Raw genomic sequence first — 24,585 nt, forward strand, 5'->3', positions numbered from 1 at the left:
TTATGTAGTATTATTTTCCATAATACTTTCGTCTAGCAGGCTGGCCTCATGAAAAATATTCAACAATATATATTCCTTAAGACTAGACTCACCAGCTTATTAAAAAACGTAAAAAAAATATGCATATAAAGAAATAAAATATTGTTTTCATATTGAAAAGGTACTTAATATTTATTTGGTAACGAAGAAAATATTATAAAAACACAAAAGTTAAATAAAACATATAGCTGAACAAGTGTGAATAATAGGTTTCAAAGTAAAGAGAAATAAAAAATTCCGTATTTCTCTGATGAATCTTTACAGTCAACTCGGAAAAATATCAGATGGACATAGCAAAATAAATAAACTCGTTGGCTGTAAAAAGAATTATATAAACTTTAGAAAAAAAAGTATCTCTCTCTCTCTCTCTCTTTAATGTGTAAGCACGCAAGCACGCATGTGTGAACGCGCTCTCGTACTTGTAATGTGTATAAAGTAAAATTATTTTTTTACAAAATAAAAAAAGGTACAAAAAAATAAATTAAAAAAACGTAAAATATTTTTTATTAATCCCTTTTTTTATGGAAAATACGAAACACTACATTGATTCACTTTAACAATAATTAAAATTTTTATGAATTTTCATATATATATATATATGAAGGTTTTATACATAATTAAAACGCAATTTATCTCCAATTTTTATTGATATATTTGTAGAAGTCTTCTTTACAAAGTAAAAAAGTACACACGTAAATAAAGTATACTCGTACAATATTTTTAAACAGCATCAAGTTTTATAATCATAACGTTTATGATTATAAAATAATATAGTACCTTCTCTTAGTAAAAATTTTGGAGTAAAAATTCACTCAACGATGGATTTAATAGGAAATTATATCTCAGTAAAGATTATCAACGAAGGAACAATTTGTTATTGAATTCAGTATGTATGTATACGTGACACATGGAGTAATGGAGTTCGGTTTAGATTTCGAATTCAGATGTAGTTCACCTCAAAATGGCCACCAAAATTAAAGTTTTGTAATAATCATTATGCAATAACGGCGTAAGCAATAAAGCTGGTTAAAACGCACTAATGTAAGATTTACTAGTAAAATACATGAAATGTATAATGTAATTTTTTTAAATCAAGCGTAAGTCTCGAAAATGGTGGAAAAATGAACTTTATAATAATTGGGAAAAAGCCATAAAATTGCCAAATACGATAAACAATTATTTTATCGGAGCGTATATAGCGTTAGTAGAGATTAAAGATAATTTATTTGTTAGAAATTAATTAATAATTGAGTGTACAGTAGTAATAATAATAAGAGAATGTTCGTTGGGAAAGTCTTACTAGACATTTTATTGATAGCATGTATATTTTGTCTAGGGCAATACTAAATTATTTAACTTTCAAGACGGATCAACAACCAATATATTACATAATCTTTCTCTTACTTGTAGGTTACATATCCATTTTATCTTTAAGTCTAAGTGTTATAAAAACTCAGACTAATCTGTAGAACTGAAACTAATTGAAATCCAACAATCAAACATCCCTTTGCAGAATTCGTTTATTAATTTATTTTTTTGGGAGACATTTATTTTTATATTCGGTCCTCAAAATGATTGAGATCATTAGTAAAAGTTTTAGCTAAGAGTAACGTCTAAGGAGACAAACCAAAGATAGCCAACCTCAAATAAAATATTAATAAAAGAATCACCTATCATGACCCAAACGAAGCAATGAGCTTTGAACTATCTTTGACATAATGAACAATGTATCATTCTACGGGTTATACACTCCAATAATTATTGGAGTGATTATAATCACCCATGGTCTCAAAGATCAGTGAGGCCCAGTACATGCAGCCTCCTCAACCGTCTTCCTCAAAAATGTCAAGAAAATTCAACGGCAGATGATTGGCGTAACTGTCCAGCTTAGATATGTAGTGCCTACTGGTCCTCCGTATCTCCTCACCTTCACGTGGCACTCCAAAATACCCGTGCACCTCATTGTTCCTACTGAATCATGTAGCTTCTGATTCCATCCAAAGCACCTTATTTTGAAACCGTTGGATGATTTAAACATTAATATTACAAGTAGTCCCCCGTGCTTATGCACTCTACCTTCAAATTCGTTTCAGGAAAATCTTACAGAGAAACAATTTATTGGTCAAGGACAAATGATACCGTCTACCAAGGAGCCAATATATTCGTGCATGGTTAGCATTCATTTAATTCCTCTTTTCTCTGAGGTGATCTTTACAGGTCAATCGAAAATCTAGAAATACTCTACGGTACCGTACCATTTCCGAGTCAGGGATGAGAGTATTGTCTAGTTGAACCGTAAGGCAAATACTCCTAATCGTGGTATATGTTACGCGACTCGATTTTGAAGGATTTTATCCTCCATCTACGCAGCTATTTGTTGATAGTGTCGATACAGTTTGCTTGCAGTTTGCCTGAGGTAGTCAGGCTGAAAATCTACTGCCAAAATCGCTATCATTTGCAAAGGACGCAACCGTGAGATCTTCTTTACTGGGAAGGTCTGCAGTGTATATTAAATATACAATCGGACCTAAAACAATTCTGCGAAACTCCTGATAGATTATTTGTGCAGACAGTCGCATTGTAATTATATTTAATTTGAGAAAACTGTCCATCTAGGTAAGTACGAAACACAAGGTAGACCGGTTGAGGTACGTTTAATTTCAATTAGAAAGGAGATCAAGAAACCAAATCGAATGCTGTTGAACGTCTACGAAGGCTGCGGAACAGTATTATTTTTTTTGTCGACACTTCTGATCACACTAACAATTCTGTATGCCTGCTGGAAGGACGAATGGCCGCCTCTGAAGCCAAACTAGTGATCAGGGATAATATTTCTCTTATCTAAGATTGGTCATAATCTTTCAAGATACAGCCTTTCAAAATCCTTTGAAACGATAGGGATGACGGTTTTAGCTTGTATGAAGACACCACATTTATTCTAATAAAGATGATGATGTTTTTATTCTGTAAAATATGAACCAGTTGCTTTTTTTACAAAAACTCTTTTATAATTCTATATCTAATGGTTTAACAATGCTTTTTCAGAAGGCTTAACGGTGAAAATGGTGGGAAGTACTAACCCACACATAACGGTAATTTTCTCTAATGCTGGTTTCACTAGTCTCAATAATTCTCATGTACAATAATGTCGTAATATATATATATATATATATATATATATAGTAATAATAATAACTTTTATTTTTGCCTTTTAAATTTTTTAATCCTGAAGAAATTTAGCCGTCTCGTCTTATTCTAATTGGTGATTTTTTTTTTCATAAATATTGTAATAGGAGAAATCTAATTTAAATAAATATAGTTATAGAATTTCAACAGAATTTATAGCTAATCGCTATAATTTGAGCTTATAAAACACAAGGAAAATTATTTATAAGCTTAGTCTGAAAACGGCATTTATTCGTCTTTCAGCCTATTTAATTTTGTTATCTCTCAAAACCTATTTTTTAACCTAACGAAAGTTTTCACAAAATATTTCTCAGAGTTTTTAGAAATTATATTAAATAATTTATATTATAAATTTTGAATATATAAATTATGGAGGAACTACGCAAAACTTGAATTTCTAATTTTTACCAATTTTAAATCTGAGTATACTTTTATTATTATAATTTTTTTTTAATTTGATTAGATTAATTATGAAATCTATTTTGTATTAAATTACACATTCAATTACAATGTTATATAATGTACTTACGACGGAAAAGTTTTCCGTTTTTGTCAAATCATCCATCAAAGTTTTTTGTACCAATTTAATAATTCATTCTTAATGAAGTAGTTTATTTATTTACTACCTTCTGTGATGTTTTTTTCTGGTTTTCTCCAATAATTCGGATGATAAAAAATTTTGTTGATATTAGATTTTGCGAAAGATAACACATATAAACAATGATTTGGAGTGAAATATTTACGGCTGTCATAATACGAATGAAAATAATACAGGCCTAATACACAATTTTATTTTCCTTTCACTGAAAACCGAAGGCATATAAATCAGCACTAAAATGGTAGGCTACGTTCTTAATATAACAGAAATAAGTCAGTGTCCGCATCTAAACGAATAGGAATGACAATTGACTTACGTAGAGACCCAACTTTGCATTTAACTTATTTAATCGTAAATTAATGAATTGATTTTTATTAACTATTCTTTGCTTGATAAGCCTTTAAAACAAGAACAAAAACAAAACAGTTACAACGCAATGTTGGGTGTTTTAATCTTTTGAAATTTGATCAGAATATAAAGATTAATTCTACTAAAAATAATTCGATAATTCGAAATGAGAAAAAGTGGAAATAAATATTAAGGTAATTTATCTTTTGCCCGTTTAATTTTCTATTGAACTTTTTATAAAATGTTTCTACAGTTTTAATTGCTTTCCAGTAAATTATGGCAATTATAACAAAATTTTGTTTACAAAATATATTGCATCTTCCTAAAAATCTTACATATTCTAAAATTTATTCTTTAAACTCATGACCCATCTTTCTAAAAATCTTAGAAAAGATAAAAACAAAAATTTCAATTTGAAACCGTAATGATACGGAAAATTATCCACAAACTTCCTGGTGAATCTTTCTTTAATCAGAAAAAAAACATGTTGTAGTACTACTGCAATTAAATAACTTCTAGAATCTAGTGCAGTAAAACTTTTGATTTTCCCTTTTTCTCTGGCTATTAGCAATGGCAGAACAATAAGAAATTATTAGTAAGTGAATGAAAATTCTCATAATAGTTATTAAAAGTTTATATAATTCTCAAAAAAATAAAACAAAGTAACTTGTTTGATACACTACTGAACTCTAATCCCTTAAAAAAGTATTTAATTTATGTGTGATTTTCTTCTGATTTCCAGAATGCTAAAAATTGCAGAATTGTATGGTGAAGTAAAATTAAAAATAAAACCGTATAAAACAGTTATCGTTAGTATTTAAAAAAAAAGAAATTTGTATAAATTCTTTTACGTATTTAAATTTTACATTAAAATTTACCCGATTTAATAATAATTGCTATATGTCTAGCTAAGTAATAAGACTTTAATAGTGGTGAAGTTACATTTTTTTAATTAATTGGTTAAATGTATTTATTTCATTTGCATTTATTTTAATATTATTTTACTGCTTTTGTTCTTCAGTATTGTAAACAGATTAATTATTAAATTATGCTAATTAAATATTATAACAAATTCTTTAAAAATTATGTAGAAAACAGAAAACTGTTATAGAGATCTTTATTAATGAGTCTGAAACTAAAAAAAAACAAGTAATCCGGTAACCACTGTAAAATGACTTGTATGCCTTCTAAAATCAACACCTCAATTAATTCCTGGCACATATTAACCTGATTTCTGGAAGAGCAGGAAGCATCAGAAACGGTAATTATGGCAGCTTGCGAATTAATCAGGATAACGACTTTCTGCGGTTTGATCTTTTTTATGAATTCTAAAAACTGCTCCGACCTTGCTGTCAAAGATACTGGCAAGCTTCCCCACAGAGACTGATAACTGGAAAGCTTCTTCATAAACTCCAGCCACTCCATACTTTCTTGCACTATTTGCAGAACCGTCTGTGAACATGTGTAACCATAGGGTACGAGGTATCGCTGTCTTATAGTTTCGGGGGCAATATTCTTTACCTCTGTCCTAGAGTAGCTTTGCTTGTTTATCGGCTGCAAGAGCTGCAAGTTGGCTTCTACTGATTTTGTAAGAATCCTTGGTGGATCATAACGAAACTTTCTCTAGTACCAATGGCAAGTCGTTTATCTTTTCTAATTGAGGCTACTTTATTCATGAATTTCACCTAGGGTTTAAGTCTTGTGGTGGTAGGTTTACAGTTCTTCCAGTAACCAATATCCAAACGCTGTAGTTTCTCGCTCGTTGCAAGTTTTGCAATCTCATTTCTTATTTTTATGGGCTCTATACACATTTGCAACTGTATAGCCGTAATTGGAGTAGATTTTGAGACTCCTGTAATAAAACTAAGGGCCTTCTTTTGTACTTTTTTAATTTTTTGGATATTGCAACTCAGGTTTTGTAATGAACAGTTCACTTTCGTACTCGACAACGGGTCTCACATAAATATTATACGGCATAGAAAATATGTTGTGGTTTTCTCCCCAACTCTTACCAGTGATTATCTTAACCAGGCCAAGTCACTTTTCACCTTTTTTTTTACTAAATGGTCTATATGCTTTCCCGAACTCAATCTGTTGTCTACGACTACCTAAAGGTAAATAGCTGAATTTGTTCATTTTATTTTATCTTGATCATCAGTCAGAGTTATATGATGATCCTTGGTTGAGAGTGAGAAGAGCTGAATTTCGGTTTTCAAGGCACTGACATATGTCTCGTTTCCCTCAGCTCGTTGCTGGAGCTTCTAAAGTGCTTAATTCAGGTAAGCATTAAATGCCCCTATATCACTGCTTATAGCCCAGATCACAAGGTCGTCATCATATAGACACTTTAATTCCTGGTATGGACTCAAAAATCTGTATAAGATCATCATCATTAACCGCCTAATAACTAATTGTTTTTGTCTAATCAGACCCAAAAATTCTATCTCAAAAAGGGGAGGGAATGGCTTTAATTCTGCAAAATTTTTTTTAAATTCATTCTGAAAAAAAAAATTCTATATTTTACCTCAAAACCGTTTTAATAGCTCATTTCTGAAATATTACATTATTGCGATTGATGATTTCATTACTGTAAGTTATTATTTCTACTTGAAAGTCTAAATAAAGTACAGGCCATATCGAACATTTCAAATTCCATACAAAGCCAAAAATCTGGATGATAGACTCAAATTAAAATAAACAGTCATTGAAATAATAGTAGAATCTTTTAGATTTGTATATACTGGAAACGCAAAGTTTTTTCGTCTTTTTATGTAAAAGTAAACGTAATATTGTACAAGCACTGGGTTACACGTAGGACATAAAAAGCTTAATGAAAAAAGCCGGGATCAATCAACCAGTTGTACGATGACATGGAATTTAACATGAAGTTTGAAAACTTAGACAACCGAAACAAAAGCATTATTAGTTATTGAAAACAGATCACATAAACACGCATACTCGCTCGAATGTATATATGTATATTTATTTTACACATTCATTTACTACATTTTCCTAAGAAAATCAAGGCATAAAATGGTGTAATTACAAGCAGTAATATTAGTAATTATAAGTAGTAACTAATACCTAAAAACATTTTAATCGATATTGATTAACAAAATAATTCCCTTTTTCAAGGCTCAGTTTTAGAAACCACGTATCTACCTAAAAAAAAAAAAAAAAAGTAACTTATTCAACTCTTTAGTAATAACTCTTAAGTATTAAAAAACTGAAATTTAAATCGTAAAATAAAGTAAGGTTTGGTCTCCATTTTAATATTTACCAAAAATGGAGTTATCTAGATAAATTTGCAATGAAAAATCTGCTCAAATTTTAATTAAAAAAACTATAGTAAAAGAATAATTCACAACGAGCTACTGATACGTTTTATTTAATTAAAACGTAAAAAATCTACTCGCACAGATACAAACATACACGCAAGAATTCTGATTTATGCATTTAAATCTATGAGATGTAATTTATTGAGAATTTTTTGAGATATTATGTAAAATGAAATGGCTTTTTTAAATATTAATAATTCGTATTAATTTACTAAATAATAATAAAAACTAATCCAAAAATAATCATAACATATGATGTGAATTCCAATTTTCTTTAATTTTACTCATAGGTTTACCAGAAAATATGTGTTTGAAGGCAACCATATTTTTTTTTATTTATTTACTTGGACCTACATAGTAAAAAAAAAGAAATATTGCTTTCCAACATTTTCCAGTAGGTCTCCGCTGTAAGCTTGATAAAAATAAAAGACAATTCACGTATTAGAAGAGATATTTTTATTAAACATATATAAATTCAACATCATTAAGCGTATAACACAACGTAACGCTGAATTTGCTCTTATAAACATATAATAAAAAAAAAAATATGCAGCGGTTTAATTATTGATTAGTAAGAAAAACAGAGCATTTTTAAAGCTAGTAATATCCTGCAAAGAAAAAATATACGGACCTCGGTCATATAACAGAAAGTTATATTATTTAATTAAATACTTGTTAATTATTTATAAATAATTAACAAGTTACGTTGAATACAAAGGCTGCCAAAGTAATAAGCTACTTTAATTAAATTTATAAAGGAGAATAAAATCGTTTCTTTATTTTTTTGTTTTACTAAAAACTTATGGATTAAAATCCTTTAATTCATTAACCCAATTTTCTACCATAACCATTATATAAATTTTTCTACCATTATATAATTAATAATATATTTAATAAATATATTATTTTATATTTGATATTTAATTATTAATATTTGATATATAACTATAACTTACACAAGTATCTTCTTCTTTTAAAATTCTGCCATCAGAGCTCTACAGCTATTCTACAAGCAAGGGAAAGTATGATTACCAGTCAATCAATGGGGTATCGGTATTAAAAAATATTTTTTTCAAAATCTAAATCTAGTTGAATATTCTTATTGTTAAACTTTCGTCATTAATAAGCACTAACCAAAAATATATGTAAAAACATGTATCAAAGTAAACAAAATAAATAATAAATATAAACAAGAAAATAATTAATGGTAATTAAAATATTAACATTATTTACGTAATACAATGCATAAATATTTTAGAATAAAAATAAATAAATAAATAATAACTTTTTCGAAGCAATAAGTTAGAAGCGTAAATTCAGTTTAAAAATATCAAAACCATTCAAACCTTCAATTCAGACTGCCCTTATTAATGTAATATATGCCTCCTTATAGAATAAGTAGTTATAATCTATTTTAACAAAAAGAGAAAGTATATCATGTATCAAACAAACACTATCTGCCAACTAAAAAATTTTAACGGCAACGAAAATAGTTTAATGTTCTATAATTTAAAGTACCGAAAATAAAATGGGAAAATAGAATAAGAATGTGAAAGGAAAAATATCTTTATTCATTAATGGAGCTGATAGAAACCAAAAGCAAGGAAAGCCTCTTTTTTCCTGCTTTGGAGAGATCTTGTTGCGGTCTTTGTAGAGGTCTTGATTGATTGATTCTACGAAAATGAACACTGCATGAATTCTTCAAAATTCTAGGTCGTGGTTGTACAAGACAACATTAAAAGTAAGTAAATAAATTTCTGATATCATTTGCACTATGAGTTTTCATAATTCTTAAAACTTAAAGGTGTCTTAATGAGTTCCTAACATTACAGTAGTGATTGTAATGTTTGATATTATCTAATTCTAATCTACGATGTCCAGGATTGATTTTATTTGATAAGATGTTTTGATCTTATTTGCGATTGATCTATTAATCGCTTCCTCACCTGCACTGCGCAGATTGATAGATTATACAAAGTGGTGTGTAATATTTATGAAAAAGGGGAATTTCCGTCAGGCTTCAAAAAAAGTGTTATAGTCATCATACCAAAGAAAGCAGGGCAGATAAATGTGGAGAATACGGAACAATTAGTTTAACTAGTCATGCATCAAAAATCTTAACTAGAATTCTATACAGAAGAATTGAGAGGAGAGTGGAAGAAGTGTTAGGAGAAGGCCAATTTGGTTTCAGGAAAAGTATAGGGACAAGGGAAGCAATTTTAGGCCTCAGATTAATAGTAAAAGGAAGATTAAAGAAAAACAAACCAACATACTTGGCGTTTATAGACCTAGAAAAGGCATTCGATAACGTAGACTGGAATAAAATGGTCAGCATTTTAAAAAAATTAGGGTTCAAATACAGAGATAGAAGAACAATTGCTAACATGTACCGGAACCAAGCAGCAACAGTAATTATTGAAGAACATAAGAAAGAAGCCGTAATAAGAAAGGGAGTCCGACAAGGATATTCCCTATCTCCGTTACTTTTTAATGTTTACATGGAACTAGAAGTTAATGAATGATGTTAAAGAACAATTTAGATTCGGAGTAGCAGTACAAGGTGAAAAGATAAAGATACTACGATTTGCTGATGATATAGTAATTCTAGCCGAGAATAAAAAGGATTTAGAAGAAACAATGAACGGCATGGATGAAGTCCTACGGAAGAACTATCGCATGAAAATAAACCAGAACAAAAAAAAGTAATGAAATGTAGTAGAAATACCAAAGATGGACCACTGAATGTGAAAATAGGAGGAGAAAAGATTATGGAGGAGTGAAGATTATGGAGAAGACTTTTGTTATTTGGGAAGTAGAATTACTAAAGATGGACGAAGCAGGAGCGATTTAAAATGCCGAATAGCACAAGCGAAATGAGCCTTCAGTAAGAAATATAATTTGTTTACATCAACAATTAATTTAAATGTCAGGAAAATATTTTTGAAAGTATATGTTTGAAGTGTCGCTTTATATGGAAGTGAAACTTGGACAATCGGAGTATATGAGAAGAAAAGATTAGAAGCTTTTGAAATGTGGTGCTATAGGAGAATGTTAAAAATCAGATGGGTGGATAAAGTGACAAATGAAGAGGTATTGCGGCAAATAGATGAAGAAAGAAGCATTTGGAAAAATATAGTTAAAAGAAGAGACAGACTTATAGGCCACATACTGAGTCATCCTGGAATAGTCGCTTTAATATTGGAAGGAAAAAATTGTATAGGCAGGCCACGTTTGGAATATGTAAAACAAATTGTTAGGGATTTAGGATGTAGAGGGTATACTGAAATGAAACGACTAGCACTAGATAGGGAATCTTGGAGACCTGCATCAAACCAGTCAAATGACTGAAGACAAAAGAAAAAAAAAATATGTTTTTAAAGGGAAATAATTATTTTAATTTAAAATTTACATAAATTTTTTTACAAAAAACTTTAATGCATAACGATCAATATTTTAATATATTAATAAAGGAGGATGTATATGACCGTGGAAGTAAAGTCGGAAGAAAGCGCTGAAGAAAAAACTTCAAGGTATCAGTTACAAACTGTGGACAATAGACCTATATATTTCTTCTTCATTTAAAAAAAAATTATTTTTGCTTTATGATTACTATTTTTTTGTAATATTCAAATATATTTTCGTTCGTTTCAAACTGCATTATACATAATTATATGTGTACAGTATTTTTTTTTTAGTTGATAATAATTGCGTTATACAATTATAACTAATTATTTTTTCAGACATAATTAAAAATTAAGAATCTCAGAACTACCACTCGTAATTTTACTTACTATTTCGAGAAATTGTGTCGGTTAGTTTTCAAAATATCGTACGCTAACTTGTTTTACGAAAAAAGTAAAAAAATTCACAATATAATATCTCTGATGTGTGTTTAAACTTTGTGTACACTGCTTATTTTTAGTTCAATACTAAGATTATTTTTTACGATTGGGTAATATAAATTACATGCATTTATTACTTATTATTGAGAGAAATTGAAATTGGTTTAACAATCCATAATTAAAATAAAACCACAAAATAATAGGTTATGTTCATCACAGCTGTTAAATAAGCTACAAACACAATGCTAATATTCGCATTTTGCTAATAGATCACCAACCAATTTTGAAGTTATAAAATAATAACGGTAGTCAGTCGACTTAAAAGTTGTTTTAATAAAATCTATTAAATTTTTTGATGCATTTAACTAACACAATTTCTTTTAGTTATTCGTTATTCTCATAAAACTTGGTTTTTCATCGACACAAAGATTCCCCTCATTTTTTTCTGCATGTGCCTGAACCTTCTATTCGTTGTACCCATTATGTAATCGTTTTACTTGATCAATCTATCTTTTCCTTGGTACCCATTTCTCAAGACCAATCATTTCCACATGCAGGCCTTAATATTTAGTAATTTTTGTTCTTTTACAAGCTCTTCCCACTGCAATTTTGTTTTCTAATCACTTACTGTCTACTTTATAATTACTGTCGTCGTTTGTATTTATTCCTGTTAATTTTGGTCGGTCTCTGTAAAATTCAAACGCTTATGAAAAGAAAAACCCGAAATTAACTGTATGAAATAAAAAGGTTTAAATCCATAGTGAATTTTTAATAAAAAAATATCATATAATGAGCATCTCTTACCTGAATACAGGAAAAATAAACTATCATCCTCTAAAATAAGTACAGCGGATTAGAATAAATTCCTAACAATTAATGAGCAGTAACTTATTATAACAGTGTTGCAGCATGTATTATTTTCAAACATTTATTTTCTGAGATCTTCTTCAGTGATATTAATTTATATTCTCGGTTTTAAAATTTACCTTATAGTAGTTAAATTTGTGATTTCTTCGGAAAAATTTCCTACTAATTAGTTTTATTAAAGAATTAAATTGAAATTTTAGATAGACATTGTACAAATTGGCTTTTTTTTTATTAATTTAGGAAACAACTTTTTCTGATAGTAACTAAACATATGGGTACCTTATAATATTTAAATTACTAAAAAGGGAGCTTTCATGTTAAACATATTTTTATATAAAGGTATTTTTTTGGAAATCTTTTTTTTATTTCAGTCTAGTAGGTATCAGAAAAGAACAAGATATTCATAAAACACATCCGCCTTTTCATCTCTTCAAAACAGTATAATAGAATATTAAAGAGTGCGTCCTTTCATGTTATTTTTTACGGTGTTACGTTCAGCAGAAAGGTACGTTTTCTAAAAAAAAAACCGCTATCTGTTAAAGTTACTGTCCTAACGTTTTACATAAAATGTTAAGGCAATGGATATTATAAATCTGTTAATATTAACAGATTTTAAATGCCTTTAAATGCAGTCGCAATTATGCAACGTGGAAGTTCTCAACGTACTTAATTCATAAGATTACGAAAATTATAATTTTTAACGTAAGTTCTCCCAAAGAAATTTAATGGAAAACGATCTACTAATATTATGTATAATCTATATTTCAAGTAGCAAATTAGGTAGAAAAAAACAATCATTTTGATCATTCATTACTGTTTTAAAATAATATTTTTTAATATATTTAAAATAAATCGTAGATTAAAAAAAATTAAAGATAATTTTATTTTATATTCATAATTCTGAGAAATTATAAAAGAAGACTTTTAATTTTTTTTTTTGATTAAAAATATGTCCTACCTTATACGATAGCAAATCGCTTCAAAGCATCTCTTATTGCAAGTTATTTCTCTAGGGTATTTTAGTTATCATTAGCACTGGTTATCCGCTTAAGTGCCTAAAGCGATTGAGCTACCACCATCTAATTCTCATTAGCAATTACGTCAATTCATTTCAGCATAATAAAATAGTATTTCCAGCGTAATTTCTAGTATAAATTTCTTGAAAAAGAATTTAATTTTGTTTGTTTCTGCTACTATGAATAACTGAACTTGACGTTATACATAATTAAACAAAATAAAAAAAAAATTTGGATACATGTTTTCATAACGATTTCAAACACACAAAATTTAATTTTTTTTTTTTTTTTAAATATCAGAAAATACTCTCTATATACAAATTTTAATATCTGAAATGCAGATGAATAAATATATTTAACAGATGTATAATTTCCATTGGCTTCACGTTTTATGTAAAACGTTAGGACAGTAACTTACTTTATTGTAGTTATTATTTAATTTTTCTGTTAATATTGCCGTCTAAATATTGTAACTAAAGGAAAATATTTTCAAATCCCATTTTTCTCATCATTATACATAACGAAATAAATGTAAGTAAAAAACAAGAACACTTTATTCAGATCAAAAAATAATTTTACTCGATAAATATATGTTAAGTGTGATATTACACTGATAAAAAAAAGAACTGCTTCGAAATAAATTTTAAAAAATCAAAAGATAGTAGTAGTAAGATGATTTTAATAATAGCATAAAATATAAATAAAAAAAAAGAAGCAGATGTTTTATAAGAACTATCTTATGTATTTATTAAAGTAATAATTATGTAAAATTAAAATATTGGTTGAAATACTAATCAAGAGGTAACGAAAAACAAAAAAAAAATGTTTAAGCAATCAAAAAATATTTTACTACGTACATAAATTAAGGTTAGATCAGCAGAAAATTTAGTTTTATCTGATTAATCTTCTTAAAAGGAAGTCATTAAAAAGTAAATTGTTTTAATTGAATTTTTTTTATTTTAATTTAAAATAAATTGGTCACAAGATCTTTTAAGCTTTTAAGTAACTAAATACCATTCATCGGAGACATTTTTTCTCTTCCTAATCGCTCGAATTATTATTCTATAAAAAAAATTCTTAATTTTATTTTTTGGAAGGAAAATCGTTTGTGTTTAGATACCAAAAAAAATAATGTAATTATTCCTAAAGCAGATTTGCTAATAATATCTGGTAATAGTTTTATAGAATTTCTTGAGTTTAGTTAACGATATCGAATAATTCATATTTACTGTCATCATAATTTTATTTTATTCTTACTTTTTAAAGAAGGCCTAAGATGAAATTCTGTATTTTAGATGGAACTACATGTAAGAAAGTTCTATTGGTTATTAGGATTTAAAGATAAATAAAATCTTGTAGTTTATCTTGTAAATGAATTCAATTTAATTTTTTAAAAATAATTTTTACTTCAAAATACGTTAAAAAATGTGACAAATGGACTCAGAAAGGCCTTCATTATTATTATTATTATTCCAGGAATCATGATGGTAACGAGACAAATCCCTATTAGAGTTATGGCGCTAGAAGTTTTTTTTCTGAATTGCTTATACAAGAAATAACTTATTAAACGATAATATTCCGTAAATATTGAAATTTTAGAGAAGACGAGCCTTTCTAATCAAGTCGCTGTAAAGTTGGAAGACAGAGTACAGACATCCCAACCCCGTAGGGGAAGACACCCGCCTTGTGAAGTTTCAGGTCCTCACCCCCCCCCATTACATGCTCTGATTGGCTTTAATGGTAACAGAGCAAAGACAATGAGAGTGTGGCAACATCAGTCGGGAAAGGTGAAGACAGGTAGATAGATTGCAAGAGGGAATAAAAACTTAATGAAATCATCGGCCAAAAGTTAAGAACTCAATTTTTACGCAACACAGTTTCTCATAGGGCATGTATGTTTCAATATGTGTCTGTAGAAGGTGAAGAAAACGAAGAGTCCTAAATTCATATACCGGTACCCAGAAGGGGAAATCTGAAGCATGAAATGTTTTAATGTGAAAGATGGCACGTAAGCAGGCGACAGATCAATGGTAGTTACTATTATATCAGTTAATATAAAGGAAAAAATTAATTTCAGCATGGCAACATGGGCAAAGGATATTTAGATGAGGTAGTGCGGCGAAAAGAAAGGAGTTGGAGAATGGAACATAGCGAATCTCAGAAGGAGAGACATAAAGGTGTAGGTATAAGCGAAATAAGAGGCACCAAACGACGTAATTCGATGAAGAGTACTGGGTTTGGGATTCTACCTGTATTATTATAATTATTAAGAAGCATACTACTCATGCAATTAGAAAATATTACCTGGAGCTTAGAAACACAAATAAAGAAAGGATTTATAAATACAAAAAATTGTAATTTATCCAACAATGTTGTTATCTTTAAACAATGAATATTCTAATATTAAAAAAACAAAAGTTAATATTAATAAAAAAACATATGCCTAAATATATTCGAAGACTTTTAAAACATTTTCAGAAGTCGAACTTCAAGGCCAATTATCAGACCCATTTGAAATTAAAACCGGTGTAAGAGAAGTCGGTGAACTTTCCTCCATTATTACGCAACTTCACCATTGAAAAGTAATAAGAGAATGAACAAAGCGAAATATTTTGAAAACAAAATCTGGGACAAAATCTAGAGGACTTGGATCTGACATTTTCGCTTTTGCAGATGATTTAGAAGTTTTAGCAAAAATAGAAGAAAAGCAAAAACTCCAAACATTAGAGAAACACGCAAATAAACTAGGTTTACATATTTAATATGAAAAAACAAAATCAGATTAAAAACAAGGAAATTAAAGTATAAGAAAGTAAAAAAATCAAAAGGGTAAATAAATTGAAATATTTAAAAAAATTAAAACTAGATAATAAAAAAATGGAAGCAGCAAACATTTAATTGGAAACCTGTTCAATAAAAAAATCCATGTCAAGAAAAACGAAATGAAGACACTAATACAGTAAATAATCCTTCCCAAAGTTTTATATTGTTCATAAAAGTGTTTTGAACCGTAAGTAACATAGAGTATGATTTTAGTGAAAAAACTCTCTAGCAAAATTGTATGCAGCATTGAAAAAAGAATCCTCAGAGAATTATATGCTAACAAATATAAGAATGAAATATATGAACTAAAAAAATCTGAAGAATTATATCAGAATAGAAAATATTGAAAAAAATAAGGAAAAGAAGGAAAACATTTTATGGGCATCTATATACTGAAGAATGAACAATAACACTGTCAAAGAGTATTTTTACATAATTGGTACAAACAGATCGATAAAGATCTTGAAGAACTAAAGGTAAAATAAAAATTTAGTTTGCGAAAGAGATAAATTTAGGAAAACTGGTTGCTGAATATAACTTTCATAGATAATATAAATTAAAAAAATAATCTTAAGTAGAGCGAAGATTAAGAAAATAAACAAGCAAAGATATGAGGAAGCATTGCGGACAGAAAAAAGCCAAATTATGTAAATGAGATCCGAAGATGGCCTGAATGAAAAAAACATATATTAGTAGTTTAGAAAAACATATGAGCTGGTAGTTTTTATTATCTCAGCGTTTCTTAAAGTATAATATTGCATTTACTGGAGACGTAATAAGTAAAATCACCTACCCTAGAAGTTGGTTGGTTTTTATTAATTTTAAATGTTTTGGTAAAATTACTTACAAAAATAAAATTATCCCTAAAACACTTAGAGGCAACAGAAACAGGATGTTCAATACGAAGTTTAAAAAAAGGCGTAAAACATAATTGCAAAAACATTTGTGGAACGATTGTCTTTATTTTTTAAATAAAATTTATTTTAAATGTGTAAGCAATGCAAAAATGTTTATTTTCCTTTAATGTACTTTCAAGTTCTAAATACGATAAGTACAATTGTAACGTGTAAAGAAAAAAAATATCTGAAGTTTTGGTAAAATCTTTGTTTCCGCACATATTCATGATTCGATATTCATTAAAATCTATTTTCTCATCATAAGAGACCACCAACAAAAAGACGTAACTGCGACTTTTTGTTTAAATATTTTTTTTTGCGGAGAATTTGCGTAAATTCTGTAGAAAAAAATAATAAAAATATATTGTGATTTGTGTATGAAAAATTTCTATTCTATACATATGTAATAATTGTGAATATGTTATCCTTACAAAAAAATAAATTCTTACCTACACAAAATTAATAAATAAATTTGTTACTTTTAATCTACTTCAAAAAAAAACAAAAAAAAAACATTATTTTCAATTACATTAGTATATGTTATTTTATTACATCCACCACAACGCTGACCGTTTTTTATATATTGTTTTTTTTTTTTTTTACTTTGTAGAGCAACTTGTTTTATTTGGATGGCTTTTGTTTTTTCCAAGTCAATTAACTGGACATTTTTTAATAAAAAATACATCGTATGCATACACTACTAGAGATAGAGATGATGACAGATGTATACAAATTGAAAGGTATATAATTTATATTTTGTCGTCCTCGATTAGTATTTAATTATTTTTTTTAACTTACCATTACCACTTTATCCTAATATTCAATCATTTTTTTTGCAAAATTAAAAAAAAAATTAGTGAAAAAAGAGATATCTGAAAAATCTAATAAGTGCTTCCCCATTCAAAAGATAGTTAAATGCAATATTTTAAATTAATTTTTTCATTCAATTTCTTATTATTGTGAACTAAGTTTTTTGAATATTTTTCATTTCTTACATACGGTTGATTTCATACTGGCATAACTTCTTTTAAGTTTATAATTTTTTCTTTTAAGATAAAAATACGAGTATAAATAGAAACCTATAGAACTGATTAAACTTTAAGAAATCACTAAAATGAAATAATAAGTAAAACAATATATTTTTTAAATATAGCTTTTTGAAGCCAGCTCCCAATTAAAACTAACAAAAACAATAAGTTTATACCCTTCTTACTTTGTTCAGACTCCGAAGAATGAAATTAAGGAAAAAAATGTTTAAAAAGTATTAGTTTTAGCGCGATTTTTTAAATTCTGAGATTAATTTTTGCGTCTTTAATTTTATGTTTTCATTTAGTTTATATTAATGAAACTTCCATTTCATTAAATATGTATTTATCTTTTACGAAATTCAGAGATCAGTAGATTAAGAATTCGCAGTACGTTTTGGTATTCACATTAGATCCACGATCTCTAAATTCGAAAAGCAAGACAATCTTTTTTTCCCATAAAATAATACTTTACAGAACATTCTTGTTTGAACTTCTTCGGTATAGGAGATTATGAATGTTGTCATTACACTGATTACTGCTTTGTCTTGATGAGAAATCCAGATTTCTTCTCCGGTAAAAATGTGATCAATTAGTTAATTACTTTTATTTTCACAACGCCACAAAAATTCATTTGCTGCAAAAGACTTTTTTTGTGTGTGCCAGTTATCCTCTTCAGCAATCATCGGGCACACGATTTTTGATAGCCCAATTTTCAGTCAAAACTTCATAAATCAATGAATGTGGATCATAGGAAATATCAAAGACAGCTGTGACATGATGAAGCACTCATTGGTTTCCTGGAATTTTTTCGTCACTTTTTTCAATGAACTCATTCATTATTACCAACTTCCGACCGCTACGTTCTACATCATTAACGTTAGTTTACCCTTCTCAAAATGAACGGCACACTGTCTTACTTTAGCGTCATCCTTATATTTGAAAATGTCACTAATCTGTGACGCTTACTGGCTGTGAATTTCAGCTGCAGAATTGTGGGTGGTGATGGTGATGATAATTATGGTGATAATAGAATTTTAAACGAAATCTGAGGTAATTATAATCGACACTAGCAGATTTAAGGATTTAAATAAATTTTTTTAAGAATAAATAATATTTTTTATTTGTGTCGCTTCTGTGGTAGAACTCAACTAATGTAGTGAAAGAACTGTTTGTTATTTCAATAAGTCAGCGCATTCTCCACTTTATTGATAATTCTATAAGTAAAGAAATCGTGTTGTCTTCGGTAATGGTTACTAACTGGGTCAACCCAAAGATGTTACTTTAAATTTTTACTAATGCTCTTAATGTTATTTCTACATTAAATTTATTTAAGCAGTTTATGTAGTCCATCTGTGTTAATATTTACTAACTTGTTACATAATGTTTAAAAATCAATATAGATTTTATTTTAATATTATAATCTTATCTTAACTGTTTGCAAGTGTTTTTTTTTTACGTAAATTCATTCAGACAAAAATTATTCTGATTTGAAATTTTTTTAATTGTTACTTACATCTAAGATTATTACATTGATATTAAAACATACAATATATTATTATATAATTATTTGTTATACATTGAATTAATACAAAAGAAGTTATTATTCCATACACTTTTCATTAATGGGAAACGAACTCACAAATCCATATCGTAACTCTTACTTTATTCTTTATTAGTATTTGAGTTATTTCTACAATAAACCTTTTATATTATTTTTCATAGCAGCATTAGTGTTAACAATATTTCTTATGTCCTTTCATTAAGTGGTAAACTTTTCTACTTACTGCAAAAATCAGTTTTCTTACTTCTCATAGTTTTACTAGAAGTCAGTTTCGTGAAAAAAAAAAATGAAAAACTAAACAAGGTAGTAGTTTTATAAATTATTTCAAATGTTTAAATATTTATTTTCGTTAAAAATAAAAAGTTATTTTCTTTTATTATTTAGCAAACCAGGAAATTAAAAATAAAGTAGCTGAAAAAATTAAATAATAATAAAATATATCACAATTTATTAATTTTCGACGCAATGTTGACTTGTGATCTAACAATTTTTTCCTTCTACCAGTTCCTCCAATATTAAAGTGACTATTCCAGGATGCCTTAATATGTGGCCTATAAGTCTGTCTCTTCTTTTAACTATATTTTTCCAAATGCTTCTTCCTTTATCGATTTGTCGCAACACCTCTTCTTTTGTCATTTTATCCACCCATCTGATTTTTAACATTCTCCTGTAGAACCACATTTCAAAATCTTCTAATTTTTTTTCTTTTCAGGAACACCGATCGTCCAAGTTTCACTTCCTTATAAAGCTACGCTCCAAACATATCGTTTCAAAAATGGTTTCATGACGTTTAATTTTTGATATAAACAAATTATATTTCTGATTGAATGCTCGTTTCGCCTATGCTAGTTGGCATTTTATACCGCTCCTTCTTCGTCCATCTTTAGTAATTCTACTTCCCATATAACAAAATTCTTCAACGTCCATAATCTTTTCGCTTCCTACTTTTATATTCAGTGGTTCACCTACTACATTTCATTACTATCCTTATGTTCTTTTTTATTTTCATGCTGTAGTTCTTGCGTAGGACTTCATTCATGCCGTTCATTGTTTCTTCTAAATCCTTTTTATTCTCGGCTAGAATTACTATATCATCAGCAAATCGTAGCATCTTTATCTTTTCACCTTGTACTGTTACTCCGAATCTAAATTGTTCTTTAACATCATTAACTGATAGTTGTATGTAAAGATTAAAAAGTAACGGGGATAGGGATCATCCTTGTCGGACTCCCTTTCTTGTTACGGCTTCTTTCTTATGCTTTTCAATTATTAATGTTGCTGATTGGTTCTTGTAAATGTTAGCAATAGTTCTTCTATCTCTGTATTTGAACTCGAATTTTTTTTTAAATGCTGAACATTTTATTCCAGTCTACGTTATCGAATGCCTTTTCTAGATGTATAAGTGCCATGTATGTTGTTTTGTTTTTCTTTAATCTTCCTTCTACTATTAATGTGAGGACTAAAATTGCTTCTCTTGTCCGTCTACTTTTCCTGAAACAAAATTGGTCTTCTCCTAACACTTCTTCCACTCTCCTCTTCAATTCTTCTGTACAGAATTCTTGTTATGATTTTTATTGCATGACTAGTTAAACTAATTTTTCTGTATTCTTCACATTTATCTGCTACTGCTTTCTTTGGCATCATGACTACAACACTTTTTTTGAAGTCTGATGGAAATTCCCCTTTTTCATAAATATTACACACCGGTTTGTATAATCTATCAATCGCTTCCTCACCTGCACTGCGCAGTAATTCTACAGGTATTCCATATATTCCACCAGAGCCTTTCTGCCATTGAAATCTCTCTTTAAATTCTCTCTTAAATTCAAATCTCAGTTTTGTTTCTACCCTTTCATCCTCTTCAACTTCCTCTTCTTCCTTTATAACACCATTTTCTATTTAATTTTCTTCGTGTAACTCTTCAATATATTCCACCCACCTATCGACTTTGCCTCTCGTATTATAAATCGGTGTACCATCTTTGTTTAACACATTATTAGATTTTAATTTATGTACCTCAAAATTTTCCTTATCTTTCCTGTATGCTCCGTCTATTATACTGTTCTATTTTTAATGTTCATTTCTCTTTCCACTTCTAAACACTTTTCTTTAATCCACTCTTCTTTCATTAGTTTGCACTTCCTGTTTATAGTATTTTTTAATTGTCGATAGTTTCTTTTACTTTCTTTATCTAAATTTTTTACAATTTAATGAAATCTAATTTTAAAAATTATTTACAGCATTCTTAATAAAATGATCAAAATATTTATTATAAGACTTTATTGATTGTCTATAAAAATTTATTAGCGTAAAATGTTTTCCCCAAAATTCCTTTTATATGTCATAGAAATAACTAAATGATATGTGATCCACTTCTTCTTTAGGAATTTTCTATATAAACGTGTTTACTTTCACTAATTAACAAAACAGCTACCAAATTAGGTTCCTATATTTTCAGTTTTTGATTCCCGTTCATTTTTTTCACAAGGTTAAAAAAAAATTAATTGATTACTCCGAGAGTAAGTATATATTATTATTATTATTATGTACATATTAAAAAAAATTCAGGATAATGATTCGGTTTAAATTATTATGTGAAGGATTTAACGTTGAGATTAAATCTTATTCAAAAACTGTCTTTTTGATAAATTAATATTACATCACAAACTATAATGCTAGTTTTTTTCCAGCACCGATTTTTTTTTACTGATATCCTTATATTGATGATTTCTGACATCCGAATCAAACAATTATTCTGTACAGAGCTCATATTTACAAATAAGTTTCTTCAATCGTGTTTGAATCAAAAATCTTGTGTTAGGTTCGCACCTAACAAAATTTTTAATCTTTGATATTCGATAAAACTCCATCATTTTTAATTCTATGAGTATAAAAATAAATTATTTTCAATAAAGCCAAAATTAATTAATATTATTATTATAGGTTGTGATTATACATCGCATCATATTTTTTTTAATTGGTATGGTTTCAGAATGCTTTTTCAACTAGTCGATCTTTAAATATAAACAATTTTTTACGACTGTAAACCAAAACATAAACCTTTTGTCGTCGATTAATAATGTTCTACAGGACTGTTATAATAACATCTTGTAAAGTTTTGATTAGTATTGAATTTCATTTTTTTTAAATTATCTTTATAAAATTTTAGGACTTCTTTATTTAATATTACAATTTTATTTTTAACAGATTTTTGACAGATACATATACCACGAATAAACTGTTACTAGTAACTATTATACATATGGAAACAAGAAAAATGCAGAGCATTTTCTTTCTACTTAAAAGTTTTTGTTCACTTTACTAAGAATAAACAAATTTTACTTTACATTTAATAAGTATTTAGCAAAGATACTCGTAAAAGAAAAATTAACCTTCCACTCTTTGCCTAACATTTTACGATAAAACCACACTTTACTTAGGCCAATTTATAACTTTTTCCATTTTGTTTAAACAAACAAGCTTATTCAAATTGGAGTTGGAAAGTTATGCCACATTTACATACTAAAACGATTATATGAACTTTCTGTAAAGTATTACTGTATGTAAAACGCTTTAAAATATATTAATATGTTATTTGATAAAATAACATAACAAGGATAATAAGTATCCTTGTATAAAGTAATATTAAAAAGGAACTACAAAATTTTTCAATATGATAATTATACACATTCAACCTATTTTCCTGATTAGGTAATAGACTCAGAAATGACCTTTTAGGAAAAAATTAGAAAATTAATCCATAAAAGTTAAGTTTTCTAGTGGATGAACAGTACAAGTTTAAGAGCGTAGTTTCTTTTAATGCATAAAAACCATTTATTTATTCTAAACAACAAATGTCTAGAACGTTTATGCAAAAATTTAAAATAAATATGCCAGCTACTAAAGGGAACATTTTTGTATTATAATAGGTAAATTAGAAACAGCGGTATTTTTAATTGAAATACTTAAATTTAAGGATTTAAATAAAAGTTGTGTTATATTTTAAGAATTCGGTTTTGTAGAATTTCACTCATTTACAACATAATAATAAAATATGAAAATGCTATTTAGTTTACAACACTATAAAAAAAGAAATACTTATTAATATACTTAAAAAATCTGATTTAAATTCGCCTTGAAAGTTTTTTTCTTTCCGTCTAATGACATGTTTCAGAAATTTCCATCACCAAGTGCAAATATGTCAGTCCATCATTGTAGGATGTCGTAAATTCATCACCAAATAAATGTATCAGTAATTATTCTAATGTATTATTGTTAACGTATTAACTTTTTAATTGTAATATATCATTGTATTCCGTATTCAGAAACATATCCAAATAGACGAATTTAAACGTAAACTATTTATAATAAAAACCAATAATTTAATTTTATAAGAAGGAGTATTTTAATAATATTAATAACTAATTAAAATTTTTATAATAAGAAAAGATTGCAAGATAAATTTAAATAAAGGTAGTTATAAAATATTTTAAATAAATTTTAGCAAATAAATTTTAGCTATTAAAAATTTTAATGCAAATGACTAAATTAGAGTTTGTGAAAATTTAGTTTTAAAGATTATAAAGTAAACGTTATTTTCAATTCCCCTTCTGAATTTCTGTTAAATTATATATAAGTCTAAACAAAAACGTTAATTAATCTACCACCAGGTTTTTTTTCGGCTCTTCCGATAAATGTTGCTACAGCTGTAACGAAAATGTATATAGATAAGTAAAAAAAAAAAAAAAAAAAACAGTCTAAAAGATTTGCCTTATTTTCTTTAAGGAGAAACTAAAACAAATTTAAAAAAAATTAAATTGTAAATAATGTGAGAAAAGGTTTTTTATCCCAATTTAGTTTTTTATCCCAAGTCCAAAATATCTATTTTTACTAGACGGACGGTTGTGCCTATAAACATACACACCTGCAAAGGCACAAACGTACAGACCTGTGTTTGGTCTTGATCGTATGACTCTGGACCGCAATACAGAATTTCTACCAACTTGGTAAACGGGTACTAGTTTTTGAGGTAAAGAATGTATT

This window comes from Lycorma delicatula, chromosome 1 (assembly GCF_047948215.1).
Source record: "Lycorma delicatula isolate Av1 chromosome 1, ASM4794821v1, whole genome shotgun sequence".
NCBI lineage: Eukaryota > Metazoa > Arthropoda > Insecta > Hemiptera > Fulgoridae > Lycorma > Lycorma delicatula.